Here is a 22,544-nt window from a genome sequence, read left to right as displayed (position 1 = left end):
TGACTTGAAAGAGATGGAGAGCTAAGTGTCATCTAGTTACTGCTGGCTACGGCACACAACCTCTTTCGGTGATTTAACAAATATATATTTGATAGGGAAACTTCCATAGAAAAAGGGAAGTCATTCTTTCCCATAGCATTCCCAATAAAGATATAAAACACATGTAGGCCCTCAATAGTTTTTGGAAAATACAGAAAAAGTGCCATTCTAAATCAGGAACATTTTGGAAGGCTATTTTTTAACATGTGGATGGGACATTCCTGTCTTAAGTCAAGTCACTGCCATTTCAGCCACTGCAAAAAATGTATTTGTCCATTGAATATATAATAAATTGTTTCCTTGGTTGCAAACATGAGAAGTTCCTGCATTTTTCAACACAGTCCTTACATTTTATATATACAGATGAGGCAAGCAGAAAGTGAAACTATCCAATCATGCCTGTGCATCTGTATAGGAACACTTCTCCACGAGCAGCACTTTAAATTAGGAAAGATGACAAAATCCTAGAAGAGTCTCAGCTGTTGCTGCAGAATTGACAAAGAGAGCATTGTTGTGCAGGAGTACAGGCACAAAGTTACTCCAAATGGAAAGGGGAAATGAGCTAGTGATTGCCACAGACTCTCAAATGTGAGCATTTTGCTCACTTAACAGACTTGTACCTATTAGAATCTGTCTGGGTATACAGGCTTCAAAAAAAGATTTTTCTGCAATATGTGAAAACATATCTTTGTCAGTATCTGAATAATCTTCCAACTCAACATATCACACTGTGCATTAAATAAGAGTATAATTGGAACAGTATTTGTAAGTTCTTCAATTTAATTTGTGTCTGTGGTAAGGAATCTTCCCCACATTTTCCAATGGAGTAAAAGTGGTTCTCACAAAATAAAGTGAGCAACAGAACTTGAAGGAGAGACAATTCATCTATTGGTTTTATTTCCAATGGCATTTCTGTTTTCCCTACCTCGTCTCCAGTTTGAGAGTCCCCAGAAGAGGATGACTGTGCCTGTGCTCATGTACACTAGCTCTTTCCCACTGTGAGAGCATAGCAGTTTGGAACAGACTAGAATTATACAATTCTAGCAACTTTCAAACGCTGCTTTCAGTATCATGGAGAAAGTGCTACTGTACAGGACCATAAGCATAAATGAACAGAATAATGATCTGGCAAATTTACATGAGGAGGGAAAGCATGATGTTACCATGATCCAAACCCAATTTAAACCCTTATGTTTCAAACAGAGATGCTAACTTTGAGGGGAAAAAATGTAAGAATTTTTTTTTTAATGTATATAACCCACTAAAGCTATATTAATGGTCTTTACACTATGAAAATATACATTTTCTTACATTAACATTGTCAAATATAAGTGCAACATAACTTCTAATATCAAGTAATTGGATATCAAGTAATTAAGAGAATATACCTATAAAACTGCAGCTTGTCTATTCTGCCATAATTCCCCTATTAGGCCTTGAATTATTTTTCTCGTGTAATTTTTAACAGTAGCTAACTGCAACAAAGTTGTATGTTCTATAAGAATGCCAAAAACAGGAAATACTTTTCAAGGTCACAGCCAGGAAATGGACTCTGTTGTGATAGCCATGGGATTCAGTGGATTTTATCTCCTAACATTTCTTGGGCCACCTACTTAGCAGAAGTTATAATAGCTATGGAGGTCAAAAGATTCAATGTTGTTCAGAGCTCTCTAAAGGGGACTGTCACAAGATAGAGGGAATGACAGGGAAAATGAAAACAGATGCATGTCCAATGGACTTGAAAAAGCATCTTATAGCTACTATATTATGTTAAGGGCTGGAAAAAGGTACCACTCATCTAGTAGCTGAAGGACTAAGTGTAATATCCAGATTTCAGGAGAACAGGCTCCAGTAAGCAAGTACAACGTACACCCAGCTCTCCTGGCACCAACTGATGAAGAGTGAGAGGTGCTGGGATTTCTCCCAGACTGCTGTCCATGTACCCTGCCTGAACTTTTTTTTTTTTAAATCAGCCTTTGACTAATAAATGCCTTATAAAATTTGAAGTTTTATCTCCTCAAGCTCTTTGAAGAGACTAGGAACTTTCTCCCTCTTCTCGTCCCTCCACAGCTTCTTGGTTGCTGTGAAAAGTATGGGAAAAAATGAGGCATCTGTTACTCAATCCAACATCCTCACCCCCAAAACACACACACACTTTTGTGTCTCCTCCTCTCTCCATTGGATAACTCCAGTACTTATTTTGGCTGCTGGTCATAGGTCTTCCCAACAGCAGCAGCAAGCAATTGACAGTTTTTGACAATTTATTTGCTGCCCATAGGATTCTGAATAGTAACTATAAACCTCATCAGTTTTGATAACTGCACTCTGCTACTGCCAAGCACAGCTACAAATAGCAGAGGCACTGGAGTAGCTCTCGGCAGGCTCAAAAAGGTGACACTGCATTATTTTACACTCTGTTCATATTTGGTAACTTTCGTTAAAAAAAAGTGTATAGCCCAAATGTAAGATTAGATTCTGTAGCAGCTAACAGGGTAAATCTGCTTTACGCAAGGCACTGGATTTTTCAAGTCCTAGACATGTTTAATTATAGACTGACAATAAGAAATAAGTTCTCATATCTGATGAGCTGAACAGGAAGTAGATTATGAACATTAATGTTTGGGAGGTTTCTGAAGAGAGAGTGCATCAAATGTGGCAAGAGGCAAGTGTATATATTAGTGTGGTTAACAGATTTTTTTGCATCCATTGTCTCGTTTTAGTAGTTCTCACACATGGATAGCTGCCACACTTTATTTCAATTTATGAGTGTGTGTGTGTATATATACACACAGACATATACACACATACACACACACACACCAGCTTTAAGCACTTGTACACCATCATACAAAAGTTCCATAAAAGTTTCAAAATAGAACCTAAATCAAATCAAATTAACTGTCGCTAAAACTAAATCAAACTAACCAGCCACACCATTAAAAACCACATACCCGTATCAAATCTTACTGTTCCAAAAGCCAAAATAAGATGTACATTGCAGCACAAGGCGTATGACAAAATTTTGTCTGCTATACTATCATTAAACATTCAGAAAGATTTGAATCTCTTAACTGTGATATAAATTACTTTAAAGTGGAAAAAATTACTTTTAAGTATGGTAAAAGGTTCAAAAGCACCTAGATGATTTAGAAGCTTAAGACCCGTTTTCAGAAATGATGTAGGCACTTTGAAAGTCAATGGGGTTTAGACTCCTAATTCATTCAAGCACTTTTTAACATATTACCCCATAATATTTAACATATTACCCCATTCTGACTATACTGCAATGCTGTCAAATACAGGGGAGAGGTTTTGAAGATGCTAAAGGACAAACATCAGGAAACTAAATTTCTTCCAGTTACCTACCAGACCCATTGAATGATAAAAGGCCAGATTATGCCTAGCCATTATAGATTTGCAAAATGAGGATGGTGCAAGTGGCTTCCCCAACTTGTGCCATGGCACAATTGCAATTCCTTGAGTGCAGTTACTGCTCCATCCAGCACCTCTTGATGAACAAGTCACCCAAAAGGGAGGAGAGGTCCAGCCATTCCTATTCCAGTCACCCTTCCTAAATTTAAAGGACAGAACAGATCCATTCCCCACTGCCCTCCATGAGCTCCCTCTATGGTGATATGGCTTCATGCTACTTAATGGGGGTATGATGTTAAAAGCCACAACTGAGTCCAAATTATGCTGATAAATGTTTTTCAATATTACAAGATTAAAAGCATGCCTACTCAAGGAAGTTGCACCAGTATAATTTAACACATGAATTTAAACTGATAGTTCAGCTGGTGCAAAAGGTTATATGGTCACACATTCTGGTGTAAAAGTAGCTTATTTCAATTTAGTTAAACCTGTTCCTAATTGAGCTTAGCTAAGAGTGTTCACACAGCCTTTTGCCTTTGTTCAACAATATCTGTTTAAAAGCAATTCAGATTATACTGGTGCAGATCTATACTGGTAAAGAAGCTCTTAGCTATCAAAGCAAAATGAGAAAACGTAGTTGCCAATTTTTGTACATCAAAAAGAGCACCAAAGAGTAATTATTTAGTAAGTTAAGAGCACTTTTGACTTTAAAACAAACTGCGCAGTAAGTTATTTGGATTTTTTATTTTATAAATGTTTGCTTTTCTGATGGGCAGATATGACCAACAAAGAGGTTTGTTGCAGACTTTCTTTTGGATCATTTGAACCTCAAATGCTATATGTTATGACATCTGCATCACGATATGTTAGGAGGATAAATACATGGTAGTAAACCTTAACACACGCACGCACACGCACGCAACCCCAGTTATCTTATGAAATACACAAGCTATGACGACCATAGGCTAGTAGTTTATCTTGGAGCGTGTTGTATTATAGCCACTGCACATTTAAATTAGGAATGCATGATGGTCATAAAGGCAAGTTCCAGCTATTATATCACCAATATAACAAGAACGGAGTTAACCACAGACAACTTATGATCCTCATCAGGAGACAAGATTGTTACTGTTTTTGTCATTGTTTGCTTCTTTCTGAAATATAATAAATATCTATGTACAGAGAACATTGTTAATGATAACAGTGTTCTTTAAGTGAGCTTTTGTTGTATTCAAGTTTTTTATGTTAGTGTTCTGCTACAGTTTTAAGATAGTGAATTTTTCTGCATGCCAGAGGGAACAGAAAATGTGTACAAGCCATGTCATTCTGATGTCAGAGAACAGTAAGATATCAGTAGAGTCAGTGTGCAAGTGTGGTTTAGATTTATATTGGGATTAACCTAGAAGAACTAATATACCTAATTTAGTTGGTGTATATTATACATATTGTGTGCAAGATAATGAAGACCATGGATCACTTGTTCTGAGTCCTCACACCCAACAGGCAGAACGTATCACTGAAAAGAATTGGATTTGCTTTTGACCAGACACTTAGCTCATATATATTATAGAGCTAAATCCTGTAAGAAAGGATTAATTTATTAGCGCCACTTCCCTAATCATATAATATAAAAAGTAATGCTGATCTACTAATATGAACAAGTCCTATAATCTTGAATGTTAAAATATTGGCCATGAGTTAATTAGTGAAAAATTTACATTTAGAGAGTCTTAACTATTTTTAAAAGTAAGCATATTTTACCTGTCACATATCTGTGAATTTTCCTTGCTTTTATTGGGTTGCAATTTTAACTTCTTAAATGCAAACTTTTGGGATATTTTACTTGCTGGATTAAACAAATAGTATGAAGTACATTCTATTAATACAGCTACACCTCTACCTCAATATAACGCAACCCAACATAACACGAATTCGGATATAACGCGGTAAAGCAGTGCTCCAGAGGGGCGGGGCTGCACACTCCGGTGGATCAAATCAAGTTCGATATAACACGGTTTCACCTATAATGCGGTAAGATTTTTTTGGCTCCCAAGGACAGCGTTATATCAAGGTAGAGGTGTATAAAATCTATTTTATTTTCTAAAATACAACCAGCAAAATAAAGACTCAGGACCAGAGACATAGTCCCAACACCCAGACTGAGTAGCTAGGTCAGGTCAGCACTGGGCAGATGGAGAAGAAATCCTTTCTCCCAATGTCAAAGAACTGCTTCTTGAAGACTATTTCAGCCTACAGGGTCAGTCTAGGAAGATGCACATAAAATCTGCTCAGCCCTGCCCCAACCCAATCCAGAGATGCTCCACCTATCTCACGTGTGTTGCTGTGCAGACAGCCTGTGCAGAGTGATTCACATCATCCCATACCTTATATTCATGGAGAACAGAACTAGTCTTGGCCCTTATTGCAGCCAGACATTTATAACACACTTTTTTACCACAGGATCTAGGCAGCATCGCTGTTCTAAGTGAGTCCATTGTGAACATGAGCCAAGTCCTTCTGCTACAAAAGCATTAGGAACAGCCAAAAGTCACCATGCAAGTAAAATGAAAAAAAGTCACCAAATATACTGCAGACTAAATTACTCAAGATATTATATATCTTAATTACTCTGAGAAAAAATAATAATCCAGAAATCAAGCCCAAGAGACTTTCACATTTTCAGGAGGCACTAATCTGAATGAACTATAACTAATTTAAATTTCTCTTTTGTTTCTTTTTCATGCTACTCTTGATACTCTGTAAAAGAGTAAGTGACTCCATCAGATTTTACAAGTTCTATTCTACTTAGAGAAAATGAAAATTACCCCACATGCACAACAACTTTTAACACAATATAAAAGTACTGCACATACCTGTTTAAGGCAAAATAGCCTACATCAAGGGCCAAGAGCCACTTTAGAGCTTTCAGAAATGTTTAAATTACGCAAGTGTGAGAATGTAACAAACTTTTTTGATTGAACTTCTGCAAATGTAAAATTTCTCAAGATGTGTATGCCAAGTTTTAATTAAGACTAAAGGTTTACAAACAAGCACAAGTTTATCAGAGAAAGGCTGAAAATTATAGCTAAACAAATGGTATAACAGTAATTTATCCTTTCCAAAGGAAGTGTAGTGATTATTAATCCTGGTTCAATAATGTTGTATTATGTGTTTTAACATGTATTTAGAACTAATTCTATAGCTTAAAACATAATTTTTACATTTAAAGTATGAATTCTTGGTAGGAAAAAAGGAGAAACTCATCTAGTGTTGCAACATAATCAGATTGTGAAAGATATACAGTAGTATTCAGTATTACATGATTTAAGCAATTTTGGAACATAGGTATTCTACAACAATTCTACTGCTTTGTTCTTAACTAGGGGACATTTATACTTTTTTAACCACAAAATGGAGAAAGTGAGATGTTTCAAAAATGTACTGAAAAGGTGGACCTCAGATGCATCATCCCATCCAGTTGGGAATAAAAATAAGCAGGGGACAGACAGAGCACTGCCCAACTGCATCTGTAAAAGAGAGCAACAGGACACAAACATGGAGGAAAAAAAAAAAAAAGAAAAAAAAAACTTTTTGCATCCCTCTTGGTCTGAAATGAAAGCCATGCACGTACACCACCTTTTACAGATAATGCATGTATCAGTGGTGTCCAATCTTTTCAGCTGGAGGGCCTAATGTTATTTCACAAAGGTCACGGGGCTATGTTGGGGCAAACTATCAGTCCTGTGCTGCTCAGGCAGAGCAAAGAGAGAAGAAGCCACCTGCTAGTTCCCTGCTGGAATTCCTCTAGTATGCAGGAACTCCAGTATGCATGGAGTTAGTATAGCCTGCTCCTACACCTCCCTCCCAGCAGACCATGTCACAGGGGAATGCTGGAAGCTGGAAGAAAGAATGGTATGGGCATTTGGAACATAGTCCTTTGGAGACCACAGCCAGCTGATGTAGCACATGCTGGAGCAGTCCCTGACTGCTTTAACCTGCACCAAGGCTTGGACAGAGACTCAAGCTGCACTGAGTGATTGCTGGTTCTTAGCGTCTCCTCTGATTCCTCTTTTGAAGACTGCCGTGAGTGGCTGCGAGAGAAGGGAAGCCATCCTTTGTTAAGTACTTACCTAGGCTGAGGCTTCTGTCCTGCTCTCTAGCAACAGAGCAGCTTGGGCCACTATCTCTTCCCACTCCTGTTTTGCAACAGGTGAGAGGTTCACATCAGAGCAGTTCTTGGGACAACAGTGGGAGGCAGTGCCCCCTATCTCCAACTAGTGATTATAAAAATAACAGGGCATGAACCAAGGATCACATTTCAATTGCATTTTTTTTTTTTAAACACAGTTGCCACTGAGAGCCACAATTTAGAGCCTATAGGGCAAGAAGTGGGCCCCTAAGCAACAGGTTGTACATATCACTGCCTATATGCTTTGACAACCACTACGATATTTAGGTTTTGCCACAGAAATTTCTGATAATAGCAAGCTAATACTACATAGAACAGCACTATCTTACAGTTTCCTCATATTCATTTATATTTTTTAGGATCTTATTACTAAGTACTTTAACTTTTCCCCCGACTACTCCTGTTTCTTCAAACCATACCACCTCCTTTAGAGCATGCAAATTCTGTACAGGGTCATTTTTGTGCTGTGTATTGGTAGGGCATAACATTAAGTGGGTGGTTTTGTATTTTGGGCAAGATTCTGAGGCAAGTTTTGCAGTAAATTACTATTCTTTTCAGTGTACAAGTAATGGGAGTATATATTTCCTTCTATTTCAAACTTTTCCCAGAGTGAACATAATATTTCTTGCAACTATAATAAGCTATTATTTGACTGATTTGCTAAAGAAATACCGTAACAATAATGTACCACTATACTTTCTTTCAGCTTTAATGCTTCAACATTAAAGTTAGTAAACTTAATAAACTCCTTGTACCCTGAAAATTATACTGAAGAAATTCCAACCTTCGGGAAGCTACTTCTACCTCTTATCACTCTACAATGACACACAGAAAGACGTAAATCTGAGAAAAACATACTTCCCTAAAGTATAACAATTTTTGTAATACAATTATGGCAAATTCCAAGAAAGTTAACCATGATACCCCATTAATAACAACATTGTATAAATAGCACAGACAAGTTTATTTATTTATTTATTAGTTAAAGATCATATTGGCCTCAGTGGTGTAGATCTAGTCCAGGGGTCGGCAACCTTTCAGAAGTGGTGTGCCGAGTCTTCATTTATTCACGCTAATTTAAGGTTTTGCGTGCCAGTAATACATTTTAACGTTTTTAGAAGGTCTCTCTCTCTATATATAAGTCTATAATATATAACTAAACTATTGTTGTATGTAAAGTAAATAAGGTTTTTAAAATTTTTAAGAAGCTTCATTTAAAATTAAATTAAAATGCAGAGCCCCCCAGACCGGTGGCCAAGACCCTTGCAGTGTGAGTGCCACTGAAAATCAGCTCATGTGCTGCCTTTGGCACGTGTGCCATAGGTTGCCTACCCCTGGTCTAGTCTGTAAAGTAACTACATAAAAAATAAAAATTCTTACTTAACAGATCTGTTCCTTTCTGTATTCAAAGTTACAACAGCTGAATGTGGTGACTAAATATTTTACTGCATTTTAATCACATTGGCCTTGCTAAGTGAATACAGCTAAAACTGCGTAGAGGATTTTATTCCATTTTAGTAAACAATGTTGTTGATGTACATGTTCCAGTCAGTTACTGTACACCTGTGTGAACCTACTGAAAGCAATGAGTTTTCACAAGCATCCCTGAGTGCATAATCTGAGAATGAAGTCACAAGAGTGAAACTGAGAACCTAATATGCCCTTCAGAATCTTTATCAGTCACAATGATGCACATGAGAGAAAGAATGCAGATTGGCTATCAGAATCCAGGCTAAATTTGCAGTATTTGAAATCAGAATGCCTTTTTTTTAAATTTGAAAACTGAGCATGTCTGATCTAGAGATCACTGACACAAACATCAATACCCCATGCCATTTTTTAGTCACTGGACTTTTAAATTTTTACTAACCACAAAATAACAGCATAGGAACTACACTTTTCATTGTTTTTACTTAAACTGACATAGTTAGGCTGCTTTAAGATATTAATATTAAATCCAACAGAATTATTTTAATATTGTTATACAATTAGATATTTTAATGAAATATATACTTATAACACTTCTGAAAGCTAATTATTCCACATGTGAAATTAGCATGTTTTAAATTTTAATGCAAAGCCATTTGTTCTCCTCTCCAACACTCTTCAAATTTAAGCCCCAGATCGAACAATGAGGTCAAGCTGACGACCTCCAACTTCAGCGGATCTCCATGAAGACACAGAAGGTACATCCATATAGATCTCATTACAAGATCTAGACCTTATGGCTAATCACTTGCCAAGTATGGTTTAAAACCTGTTTATGCCCATGACACTGTATGCTTAGTTTAAGTCTTGAAAAGGTGTTTATGTCAGGTATAAAATAAACATGCTAAATATATATTAATATAGAACATTTATGTTTTTACATTTTTGTATTAAATGTTACTACCTACACAATGGCAATAGATTACATATATTTTTCCAATCTGCAGTCTGAAGGTTAATTATGTGAAAATTGAGCTGTTTATCTTGCTATATTATGGTGACTTGTTTGAGCAGCAGTTTGAAAGCATCATAAACTATAGCATGTATTGCTTATAATTAATTATAACAGTGATACAATTTATTTATCATTAAATTTAAAATTGCTAATTTCAGCACATAGCACTGTATTTCCAACCAGGCTCCAGATTTTTTTTTTTTTTTACTGGATACTCTCAGAGTACAAATTAAGGGCCCACTGCTGCAAATCCTTACACACGACTAGCATTTATTCACAAGTATCCCCACTGACTTCAACAGGCTTCTCACATGATAAAGTTGGCAGGAACAGACTCTTAGTATTATGTGGAGGTCATGACTTAAATTTTGTTTAGCTTACTACATCATGATAGCTTGTTTAGGTGGCAATACTTGAGAACATGTTATATTCACACAAAAAAAATATATATATATATATATACACACACAAACACAGTTAATGTTTCAAAGCACCAACATCCAAACAAGTCACCAAAATATAGTAGTCAACAACATATTCAACCACTTGTGTATTAAAATCATAATTTCGTATTTATTATACACAAAACTACATTAAAAATTATTAAAGGTAGAAAAGTCAAGCACTCAAAAGGTAGGAAATGCCAGAATTAATGATGTCTGCACATAGTCAGAGGCAGAGGTAACAGCAATACCTATTGTTAAGATTAGCTAACACTTTAAACACCATGTTTTCGCCTCACTAATAACTTAGTCAAACTTTAATCATTTGGGCTGAAATTTGTCATACCCGCTGCATGCCTCAAGCTAATTTTTTTGAAGTATCTGGAAAAATAATTCAGCTGTTTTTGAAAATTAGGCCAGAGAAAAATGTGTGTTCTCAATATTAATAATTTAAAAAAAAAAAAGAATCCTTACAACCATATTACTGAGAAGCTATAGCACCTCCATGCTTTGAAACAGGGTCTTGACATTTGGCGGGGATCATCCCAGGGTTAGAGAGGTACTTCTTTACTGTCCCTATAAAAAGTCTCACAAATTTGGCTGAGTTATGAGTCTCTGAAAATTACTTAGCATGTGCTCACTAGAATTTTGTGAAGAGTCTGGCATCAAAATTCTCTAGACATTCAGTTTGTTCTGGACATGCTCCAGCTTAGCAGTGCAGGGACTAAGCAAGTCTTTTCTTCAGTTGCTCCTCCTATCTGTCAGGCCTGCTGTGGCACCCAGCACTTTTACTGTGCTCTCAATGTTTCCCTGGTAGCACACAAGCAGGATACAGAAGCCACACAACTCAAATGCAGTGGGGTGAGGAATACAAGCAGGGGTGGGGTTACAAGAGTTTGTAACCATTAGATGACACTTTGAATTTTAGAATGTAACCCAGAATTTCTGAGACTCAGCATTCCTCTGCTGTCTAGCAAATATGTATACTGGTCAACATATGGCAACAGCCTCCTACTGCTACCTGTTACTCTGGGTAAGCTCAACTGGTAGAAGTCTGTGCTGTAGATCTAAAAATACCAACCTTACCAGTGATCCACATGAGGAGGGTTAATACAGTTCCACATGATGGAATTTGTTTTTTCATTTTGCTATTTTAAAAACCTAAACCTACGTATGAACACCATGTTAGAGGAAAATTGAGATTGCAAAGCCATGCAGTCAAATGTTAGGAAATGCTAGAATTAAGGTTGTCCATGCAATTGTAATTTGGCCCCCTTGTGCAGTATGACACAGTAATTACATGATCACATACATTTTCCCTCCACAAGATTCTGCCTCATTCAGTGCACATGGTAAATGGTGCTCAGGGAATGAATTAGGCAGTTTGTCTGAATAGGATCTTAGCCTCACTTGCTGCAGAAGTTGAAGATTTGCAGTTAATGAGGAAGAGAACTGTAGAAACTGAAAGGATAGTCTCACCATTAAGGCAGTAGTATGCCACCCTGAAGAAATGGATTCCATCCTTCCTTCTGCTACAGATTTCTTATTTGATGCTGGGCAAGTCACTTAAACCAAAGTTTTCATAGGTGGCCACTAATTGAGTGTTCATCACTTTTTGGGTGCCCAACATTGGGACACCCTAAACCTGATTTGCAGAAGCACTGAGCACTCACAGGTGCAAGTAAAGTCAAAGGGAGCTGTGCTTTGAAAATATTAAGTACTCCAGAAATACTAAGTACTCAGAAAAATCAGGCCCTATGCATCATAAACTGGACATCCAAGATTTATGGACACTTTCTACAATTTTGACCTTAATTTCTTTGACCTCAATCCCCATCTGTAAAATGGGGGTAATCACAGAAGCATAGAAATGTTGGGCTAAAGGGACTTCAACAGGTCATCTAGTCCATATGACTGCATTGAGGCAAGACAAATAATACCACCATATTACCTCATAGGATAAATTCTTCCAGATTTGTGAAGCACTCAGATACTTCAATGGTAAGCACTACAGAAATCCCATGAGGAAATTAATAATTCTGTATTCAGTGCAGAATTTGGATGGTGTGTGGTAAATAAACCATAGGGCCACACATATAATGATAAAAATAAATTATGAATAGGTAGCTAGTCAATGAGCACTGTCCATCCCGAGCACTGAATGAGGCCTGAGTCCTGTGGAAAATAGCAGTATGTGATAATGTAACTAAAGATAACTGCATACACACAAGGGGGCTGAACTAAGGTTGCATTGCGACTTTAATTCTGGCATTTCTTTAATTTTTTAGTCCTTTACTTTGCACTCTTACTATTCTTTTAACAGCTTTTGTACAGGATATGTATATATATGGATAGAGTTTGAATAAAATGTTTCACATCAATGCTTAGAAATACTATTTTGCAAAAACTAGAGAGACTTACCCATATTTGTAAAGCACTTTGAGACCTATCCATGAAAGAGAGCTAACAAGGGGGAAAATTCTATCACTGAGAAAGAGGTAACATTGATTTATTTCAAATACTAATAGCAATATGATGAAACATTTCTAGATTTTTTTTTTATTGAAGGCGAAAAAGACTGTATTCAAATCTTTCAAGTTTAACATGGAAGAAATGAATATTGAAGAACTGTTCCTTTCTTTTTAGTTTGTCTCAAGTGAATTGTAATCTTCAAGTTCTAGCTCTGTGCTATATTTAATTCAACTGAAGTTCCTGTTAATTTTTTATTTACATTTGGGCCAAAATCCTCTCTACTACTACCAAAGTTTTCTGGGGTGGATAATGGGGCAGGAAGCAAGAGAACTGTAGGTTCTGCATAGCCTCTGCCAAACTCCCTCAAGTTCTACACTCCCCACTCTCTCACCTTTGTGAAGTAGACCTGCACCAGTTCCAACATAAGAGGGCCCTTTTCACCCACTTGGGGTGGGGTTCTGGATTTGTCCCTTAAAGCAAATGCTGCCTATAACTGTAAAGAAAATAAAAATATGCAAATTTAAATAAATGGAGCAGTAAGTCCTCACTACAGTCCTTTAATCATTATTTTTAAAGGGGTCTCTGTGATTAAAAAAAGGCCATCTTTTATGCAGAGTGTCTCCACAGAGAATCCATATCAACAATAGACTTGAAGATGTCTCCATGTAATTGGACTTTTATGATTATTTGATTATTCAAATCAGAAACTAACCCGAATAGCAAATTTTCTAAAAAATGGAAAAAGCAAGATTCAAAAGAAGCAGTACCAAATTAAAATAGTTCTTTCCCTCATTAAATGCAACAGGGTTTTTTTATGTGTTTGGTTTTTGTGGTGGTATATTCTGAGAAACAAAATAGCTATTCTAACATAGGCTAATCTTTCCCCAGCCCCAACCTAAATCAGAAGTCATCACACCAGAGACTATCCATAAGTATTGAATACATGTGTACAAACACAAAGAGCATATAGTCCAACAAATATTTTCTAGCAACAGACTATTTACCTGAATTCTTAATTTCAAGACTTAAGAAATTTCTTCTCTACTTCTAGATACTGAGGCTGCACAATTTAGTTTCTCTTTCTGAAGCAATAACTGATTTTTCACTAAAATGTTTTGGTTTCTGAAATAGCTCTCATGAACTAAATTTTAATATTGATTTTATATTACTACTTTTGTATTACAACATACGTTTGGCGCACATAAAAGCATCACATTTAACAGCTTAAGACACTGAAAACTGCAAAAGAACACCTTTTTCAATCCCTAGCCAAAACCATTTCCTGGTTTAACTGGCATCTCTTTCACCTATTACTCTTCAAAGTATTTTGTATACAAGTGCAAGAGTATCCAGAGGGCTCAATCAGCATCAAGGCTGCCTTGTCCTAATTATCAAACATACAAAAAAATACAGTCCCTGACCCAAAGAAATTACAATCTAAGGCCTCGATGCTGCAGTTAGATCCCAGAGTGCCAATTAAGTCAACAGGGCTCCTCATAGTGCAAGAGTCACTCCATGTGTCCAATTGCAGAATTGGGGCCTAAAATTGATTGTACTGGCAGGTTTATGATTCTGAGTTCTGTTTTACTTTCACAAATAAGAGAAGTATATTGTTGTTAAAACACTTTAAACATTTTTAAAAGGTAAGTTAAATATATACCTTCATCCTGAAACCCAGGTTATTTTTAAAAAATGTAAAGGCAACTTCAGGAAATAATCTTTGCCTAAGTCCTCTTGTCAATTTTTGTGGGAATCAAATCGTGTAAAAAAAAACCAAAAACACGTAAATAGGAGGAGAAACAAAGTGACTATACATGGAAAAGAAACTACAACATACACAAAGTGCTGTCAAATGTAAAAAATAAACTGAAAAATGTTTCTCTCTCTGTTCGCTTTCAGTTTCATCTAACACATCTAGGATTACTTTAACACTAAAATAAAAATCACTTCTGTCTGACTTAAAAGTTATGTGCTTAACATGGTTATTTAAATAAACAGTTCCCATTTTTTAAGAAATTTTCTTCTTGGACACCTAGCTGATCTGACAAATGGAAGTACAGTTTCTTATGCTTAGGGGAAAATAGGCATGAATATTAAATACTTCTGGTTTTCCACAATTTTTAAAATTTCATTTTGAAAATGTTAACTAAATATTAACTTCTCTCAGTAAAGTGTGCACAGTAAGTACTTTTAATTTCCAGATGTTTAAATATTTTTTAGTTTCAGAAAATATATCACCAAGTAGCCCACGATGACCCTAGTAATTCAAAATTAACTACACTGCATATCCCTAGAGGAAAAAAAAATAAGATTAAAAAAATCACAAATACACAGTCTGCACTTCACAGGTTTGTTTATAAACATTTTTCATTTTTCATGTATATTAATTTTATCCAGAAACGTGTATGTTTGGGGATTTTAAAACCAAGCAGTAAACTGTGTCAGAAGAGAGAAACTTGACAGGAACTATATAGCAGCTCAATTCCTATTCATATCTTTCAAGTCAATTGCCTTATTTAATTTAAATTACTGAAATTAAAGTGTACAAATCAAACAAGTTCATTAGCAGTCATCTAATCGAAACTAATTTTTGCTTGTTCCAGAGACTTGTTTTTTTAAAATGACGAGAGAAACCCTAGGGCCAATGTCGCTTCCTGATGATGAAAATTACCCAAGTACAACAACTGTTTTTGTACAGTCCTTTCTTTCCTGTAAACTAGAGCTACGTCGGCCGCCACACACTCTATGGCCCAAAAGAAAACAGCAATCCAGTTACACACAGAGACAGGACAATTTGAGACAACTTGCAGCCCTCTCTGCAATTCATAAAGTTTAAAAATAAAAGCTGCTTTATCAAAGTGTAAATGGTTCCTCTCCATGCATGTAGGCCTGAGGCCCTGTTGCAAACAGTGTCTCACAGGACCAGGCAGCACAAAGACAGGAATGGGAGATTAGTGGGAGGGAGGGAGGCCGGGATTGGGGCTCAGCAGGATCTTCAGGCTTTTTAAAATTCAAACTGCTCCCTGACCAATACAAATCACGGACACGCTACTGACTACTACATGGATTTACAGCATTAAAAACACGCCTTCTACGTGACAGCTATATTAACTTCAATCTTTTAAACATGTATCAGGGCAGAGAGGCAAGATAGCAAGGTTGAGTAGGAAGACCCTGAACACAAAACAAAGTTACTTTTAAAGACACATTAACCATTTAATGTTACAAGAAATCTCCCTGAACAAGAAGAAAACCTACTACAATATAATGAAAGTTTATTGTGCAATATTGCTACATTTTAACTACTTGAAAATTTCCTTTCAATATTAAATATGAAACTTAGTATCAAAACAGCCTGATCAGAACAATTTTTCACCAATGATGCAGTTTTATTGGACGTATTTTACAGGTTAACAGCAGTTACTTTAAATTTACCAATTTTTTTCAAAAGCATTCTCAACTCCACTACACATTAGTCCAAGGTTTACTTTACTATAAATGACTTACACCATCTACTTTTAAAGAACTGACACTTATCACAAGTCATTTACAGACACTTTTGACCTGTTACGGTGACACCTACTTATACAGTCAAACATCATAGACACAAACAGCCAATAACAATTCCAGGACCTCAAAATGATCTGACCTGACAAGAAAGGATAGCTCTTACTTTAATCCAATTTAAATCCCATATTCTTAGGGTAAGATCCCAGCTTGATCACTGAAATATCATACACTTATTGTTCTATGCACAACCCCTGCCCATTTATTCACAAGTTATTAGAAAGCATAAAACAGTATTTTTGTATATTACTTATTCTTGAAATATATATAGTCTCCACGTTTATATACTATATTAATAACCAACATGATACTCCATGTACATTTCCTGGGGTCTGCAGGTGTTCATGGTGTCTCAATCATTCAACAAGGACTAATTGTATTCTATAAATAAAAGCAGTGATTACAGTGCGAGTCAATTACTATATATTGGGGGGTTCAATCCTTTATACTGTACAAATCCATGTGTATTAACTTTTGAATGTTCAAACTGGAGTTGTTTAAGGAGAGATCATGGTAAGGATAAGAGGTATATTTGTTTCTGGGTATAATAGAAATATTTATTTCTCCCTACTCCTCACACTGCTCTCTCCAGGTCCAGAAGAGTCTCTAGGCTGGTTGCGCTGGGACCTTCCCCCCCGCCCCGCTCGCCCTAGTGAAGTTGTAAATATGGCAAGGGATCATTGCACATTTGCTGTTAATTGTATTGTTTCCTGCTGCTGCTCTCCGGGTTGAGGCCTGTCACTGAGAAGCCGCTTCGCCTCTCTAATCCCCGAGCTGGAGTGAAGGCGCTGGCCGGCGGCCTGCGCCCTCCGCCGGGCCTGAGCCTCCCGGCAGCCCGGGAAGAGCCAATCTCCTCCGCCAAACCCTACAGAGAGGGAAGGGGGTTGAGCAAGGAACACCTCCGGCTGCCCCCACTCCCCCTCTATCCGGGTAAGAGCTAATCCCCTCTGCTCCCGGCAGAGCTGGGCCGCCTGCGCTGGAGGCCCGGCCCGCTGCTGGAGAGGGCAGGGAGGGGAAGGGGAGACAAGGAGGGGGAATTACCTGAGCAAATCGGCGTCTGAATCCAACGAGAATCCGAGAGAGGGGGAGAGGAATCCGCCCCCCTCCCTCCTCAGAGGAGCCGCCGCCGCTGCTGGGCCGCCGCCGCCGCGGAGCAGGAGGCGGAGGGGAGATAATATAACAACAATAATCCGGGCCGGGAGGGGGGCTGGCTCCTCTTCCGTCTCCTCCTCAGTGCAGCGAACATGTAGAGCCGGAGGGTGAGCGGCCGAGACAAATCCCTTCCCCCTGAGCCTGCTTCACAACATCAACACGGGCCGGGCAGAACCGGTTCCGAGACACACACCGACCCGGGGGGCCGCTGCCACTGGCCCGCCGCTACCGCCACCGCCTCTCCCTCTGTGCGTGTGAGTGTATGCGAGCGGGGGAGGGGGGGTAGTTTGGGCACGGTGAGTCGGTACCGAGCGGGGGGAGGAGGAGGAGGGGGAAGGATCCTGTGTGTGTCTCTCTCCCTCTCAGAACAAAATGCCGACCGGAAGTGCAGCTGCAGGAATGACTCCCTCCACCGGCGCCAAACACCAACAGCCTCCCCCTTCCCGCTGCCTCCTCCTCGTTCACTCAGCCAGCCAGCCAGCCCTGTTTCCGCCACCGCCACTGCTTTCCTCCCCTCCCTGCAACACACAGCAGCTGGAGCTTCTCCGTCTGCCTCGTCTCGCCTCTCGGCTGCCACAGCTGATGTCCCTCTCCGTCTGTGTCTCTTCCTTTCTCCACCCTTCCTCTGCCTCCGAGTTTCTCTTTCTTTTCCCTTTATCATCTAGATGAATCCGACTGGAGTTTGGACTTAGGCCTGCGCTAAGAAGAAGGGAACCTGCGATCTGTGAAGAGGGGATTTTGGAATAAGATTTTCTTTTAATGTTGATGAGAAGGACTTTAAATGACTGCAACATCCTTCCTCTCATGAGAGTCTTGAAAAGGTGCATTAAAATGAATCCTAAAAGAAGACAATCTTCCCTCCCCGAATGACTGCGATTTAGCAGACCTTGGAAACTTGCTGGATCTTATTTTATTGTTGTTCTTGTCCATGTGTGTGTTAAGATGCTGTTGTAGCCGGATTTGAAACATCAGATGCTGAGAATGTTGCTGTGTATGGATGAGTATGGTAACCGAATAATTGATTTTTAAAATCAGCCTTCTTGAGCAAGTGCAGAGGAGGGGAGAGACTGCTGTTGAAGTGAAGGCTCCTTGGCTAGAAATTGAAATGTTTGTTGCCAGATTTTCCTAGAAAAGACTTTACTAGGCTAATTATGTGTTGTGAAGGAATCTTTGGCGAAGGCAACAGCCCTAGTCAGAAGGCTTCTCTATTTTCTGTTCGGGCATTGTGTGTGATCATACCGCAGGATAGTACGAAGTGTGTATCGCTCATTTATGCTGGGCTAACCGCCTCCTTTTTACTCACTATTGAGATTCCAATCCTGCAGTCCTTACTCAGACAAGACTCCAGTTGATGTCAATAGGACCCTTTTTTTGAGTAAGGACTGCAGGATTGGACCATACAATTGGACAGTAAGTACCTGTAAATGTCGTGGAATGCATCCTTTCGGCTATGGATGGACTAGTTTAAAACATGGGAGAAATGCTTTCCAGATCATGACATTGCTCTTACATGCAATGCAACTGGATCCTCTCTGACCTCTATGTGATGATTGCTTGAATAATACCAGGTATGTCTCCCCCACCGTTTTAAAAACGTGGCTGTCCCTCTCAAATTGAAAACTAGTTCATAGTGTCAGAGTGCAATATAATGTTTTTTAAAACTACATATTTTTGGGTGAAGGCAGTAGGAGGGATATCTTACTTTAGTCCTGTATTGATTATACTAATTTCATATGGATAAACATACATACGTTTAAAGGGACAGACAACTTAAACCACACTTTTGTCTGAAATTTGTTACCTACACTTGTTCCAAATAACCATTTAGGCCCTGATCCTGCAAATGCTTTTGCATTGCATGTAATTTTAAGCACATATGTATCTGCAGAATCAGGGCTTTCATTAGTTATTCCTCTTCTTTTTGTGGATTGTTCAGAGTACTGGGAGGAGAAGGGAGAGCCAAGCGTATTACCTACTTGAAACTACTTTAATTTCTTATTAATTGATTAGAGTCAAGGTTTTGAGTCCTCTAAGTGATTGTAATAATTTATCAATACAATGAAATATCTTAAAATCAATTAATAGATTATAAGGCCAGAAGGGACCATTGTGATCATCTAGTCTAACCACCATTTGTAGGACGGAATAGCAAAATGCTTCTCTGTAAAATGTGGCTATTCAATGCAAATGTCATGGTAATAACATACATTAATATATTGAATTTCAGTCAGAAACTTTGAGTGAGAGTGACTCTCTTCTAATGTCTTATCAACCCTATTTAATTAAATTAGGCAGTCATACTTGGGAAAATTGTCATTTTATTACATTAGATCTGCATCAGTAAAGTAATTAAAGGATTGGAAGCAATGGTTGTTTTGGAAACTATTGTTATGACATGATAGATTGAGAATTACTGTAAAATCAAGCTCCGTAAGTAAAAACTAAATATATTTTACTTATCTAGAAGCAATTTGATATAAAGGTTATTACAGTAGCAAAGTAAGGTCCTGATCCTGCAATCAGATCCATACAAGTAGATCTCTGTAGTCCATTCTCTTTATTGGACTCCACATCCAACCATAAGTATCGGGTCATATATGTCTACAGAACAATTTATTATACATAGATTCATCGTGTTAATATGATTGATATCCAGGAGGAAGAGAGATTATGGTGTCATGAAAGTTATAAAAACACAATTTTACAACAAAAGTGAATTGCAGGTGATAAGTCTGCAAAAGTTTTACGCCTCATCCTGCTTCCTTTGAAATCAATGGAAGGCAGTTAAGACTACATCTTTTCCTCTAAATGACAAATGTATGGCTATTATCACTGTAAATCTAAGATCATTATTACTCTAAATGTGCACACTTCTTTAATTTTCTGACTACTTGTTAGAATGAATAAAATAAGTATGCACTGTAATTTTTCCATTTGTTTTTACAGGATCTGGTGTAACATATCCATTCAAGTTTGTCCTCATTTTAAGTTCTGCATGGTGTACTCTAGTAATGGGTAGAGCACCGGAGTGGAACTCAGGAGACCTGGATTCTATTCCTGTCTCTACCACTGGCCTGCTGGGTGACCTTGGGTAACTCACTTAATCTCAGCTTCCCGATCTGTAAAAGGAGGATAATGATACTGACCTCCTTTGTAAAACGCTTTGAGATCTCCAAATAAAAAGTGATATCTAAGAGGTTTTTATTATTACCATTATTTCTGTTTAATGGTTAGTCAATTCATGTGTAATATGTACTGATTTCTGCACAGAATTTTTTGGAAGGTCATTGATGTATCTGCATCAATAAAAAGACCTTACAAGTCAGTTTATATTTTTAAATAAATAAATAAAACTCACTGGCAATTTAAAAAACTTTTGTGCACAATTTTGGGAATTCATTGCATATATGCTCTATGGGTAGAATGCAGTGTAGCTCAACTAGCATTCTAAATGTATCAAGTTATTGAGGATTTTGGTATTAAGTCTGAGTTACAGTAGTGAATAGGAGGAAGGCAATGATTAATGCTATTTGCCAAGAATGTAAATATAAAGTCATGCTTATTGCACTGACTTTTATCCACAGGCACAAACAATTGCACCATATAATTAATTCACTGGGGACTATTCATCTTGAGAAGTAAATAACCTTAAGGTCAGGTGAAACTTTCAGTGATACAGGAAAAAAAACAAAAAACAGCCAAAGTAGCCTGCAGCGTAGGGAATAAGATATGTGTACAGATAACCATGTTATGATTTTCAGGTTTACAATCTGGCAGTGACCATTTATTTTCTCCGATATAGGAACTGAGTAAAATTCTATCCCATTTCAAGTTTCCTTATACTAGTTCCTTAGTATAATCAAGCAACAGGAAATTCGGATAACATAGCACAAAATGATTCTTTTTTTTCCTGTAAAGTAACTACAAAACCTTTTTTTCCCCCCCAGTCCAGAAGCTCTAAGACTCATTTTAGTAACTTGCATTAATACAATTGTATTAAGAATTTTTATTTGTGTGTGAAATGTTCAAGCCATGTATAATTATAGAGAGCAAATTGTGCCCACCTGTAGGGGAAAAACATAGAAAGCTACAAAACTCCCAGAGTTTCAGTTTAGAGTTATTTCCAAATAATCCTATTAGGAGTGGATTCTAACCTTTAGATATCCAGATGTCACAAGATCAGTATTTATACAAATGTTCTTTGGGAGCATCCACAAAGGGCTCCCTGTGGCTAATACTCCAGCCAAGCAGGCGTCTACCTTCTGCACCAAATGCAATTTCTGAGTGAGCTTCAAGGATAGCCCACATAGAGCACATAGCAGTAATCCAATATCAAGGTCTTAAGGGAATGGCCAGGGGTAAGGAGATCCACATGAGAGAGAACTGTTCACTCACCTTACAAGATACAGATGCGAAAAGAGTTTTGTCACTGAAAGAACTTTGAAATCCAGAAAAAGAATATGAGGATCCAAAAGCATGCTGTGATGGGGTGTACCAGGCCCTTCATAGCCCCTTCCTGGAGGTCTTGTGGTCCTACTACACCTCACCCCAGGAAAGGAGTAGCGAAGCTGGGTCCTTCAGCTGTGCCTAGAGGGGCTACATGAAAGCAGTAAACCAGAGTCCATCAGGCTCAGATAAAATGGGACCAAAGGGTAAGGAAGAGTGCTCATCTCTGGCCAAAGGAACTTGAGGGACAACCAGAGTTCAGAGAGAGAGGACCTGAGAACTTTAACCATGAGGTAAAAGGTGACGATAAAGGAGCCAGGTGGAAAGAGGCCCAGGTAAATAGCAGCAACAAATTTAAGTGGCTGCTGTTTTTGGGGCTTCTGGGTTGGAACCCGAAGTAGTGGGCAGGCCCAGGTTCTCC

At 38.0% G+C, this 22,544-nt stretch overlaps 1 protein-coding gene and 1 long non-coding RNA gene across 6 annotated transcripts in view; one reads left to right on the top strand and one right to left on the bottom strand.

The window, feature by feature from the left end:
* Positions 1-17,647, bottom strand: part of NIPBL (NIPBL cohesin loading factor) — a 281,825-nt gene extending 264,178 nt beyond the window's left edge. For 2 of the 5 annotated variants that reach the window (XM_045020599.1, XM_045020600.1), the window contains exon 1: positions 17,567-17,647. The gene's annotated coding sequence lies outside the window, so the exon portion shown is untranslated. The remainder of the gene's footprint in view (positions 1-17,566) is intronic. The other 3 variants (XM_045020601.1, XM_045020595.1, XM_045020598.1) reach the window with 3 other exon arrangements.
* A 300-nt stretch (positions 17,648-17,947) lies between these two features.
* LOC123372486 lies at positions 17,948-20,876 on the top strand. The gene is made up of 2 exons (XR_006580316.1): positions 17,948-19,245; positions 20,624-20,876. It is a non-coding gene; the product is annotated as an uncharacterized LOC123372486 (long non-coding RNA).
* Positions 20,877-22,544: the final 1,668 nt, after the last annotated feature.

The sequence above is a fragment of the Mauremys mutica genome, chromosome 6 (genome assembly GCF_020497125.1).
Source record: "Mauremys mutica isolate MM-2020 ecotype Southern chromosome 6, ASM2049712v1, whole genome shotgun sequence".
Classification (NCBI taxonomy): Eukaryota; Metazoa; Chordata; order Testudines; family Geoemydidae; genus Mauremys; species Mauremys mutica.
This window is presented reverse-complemented; position numbering and strand designations above follow the sequence as displayed.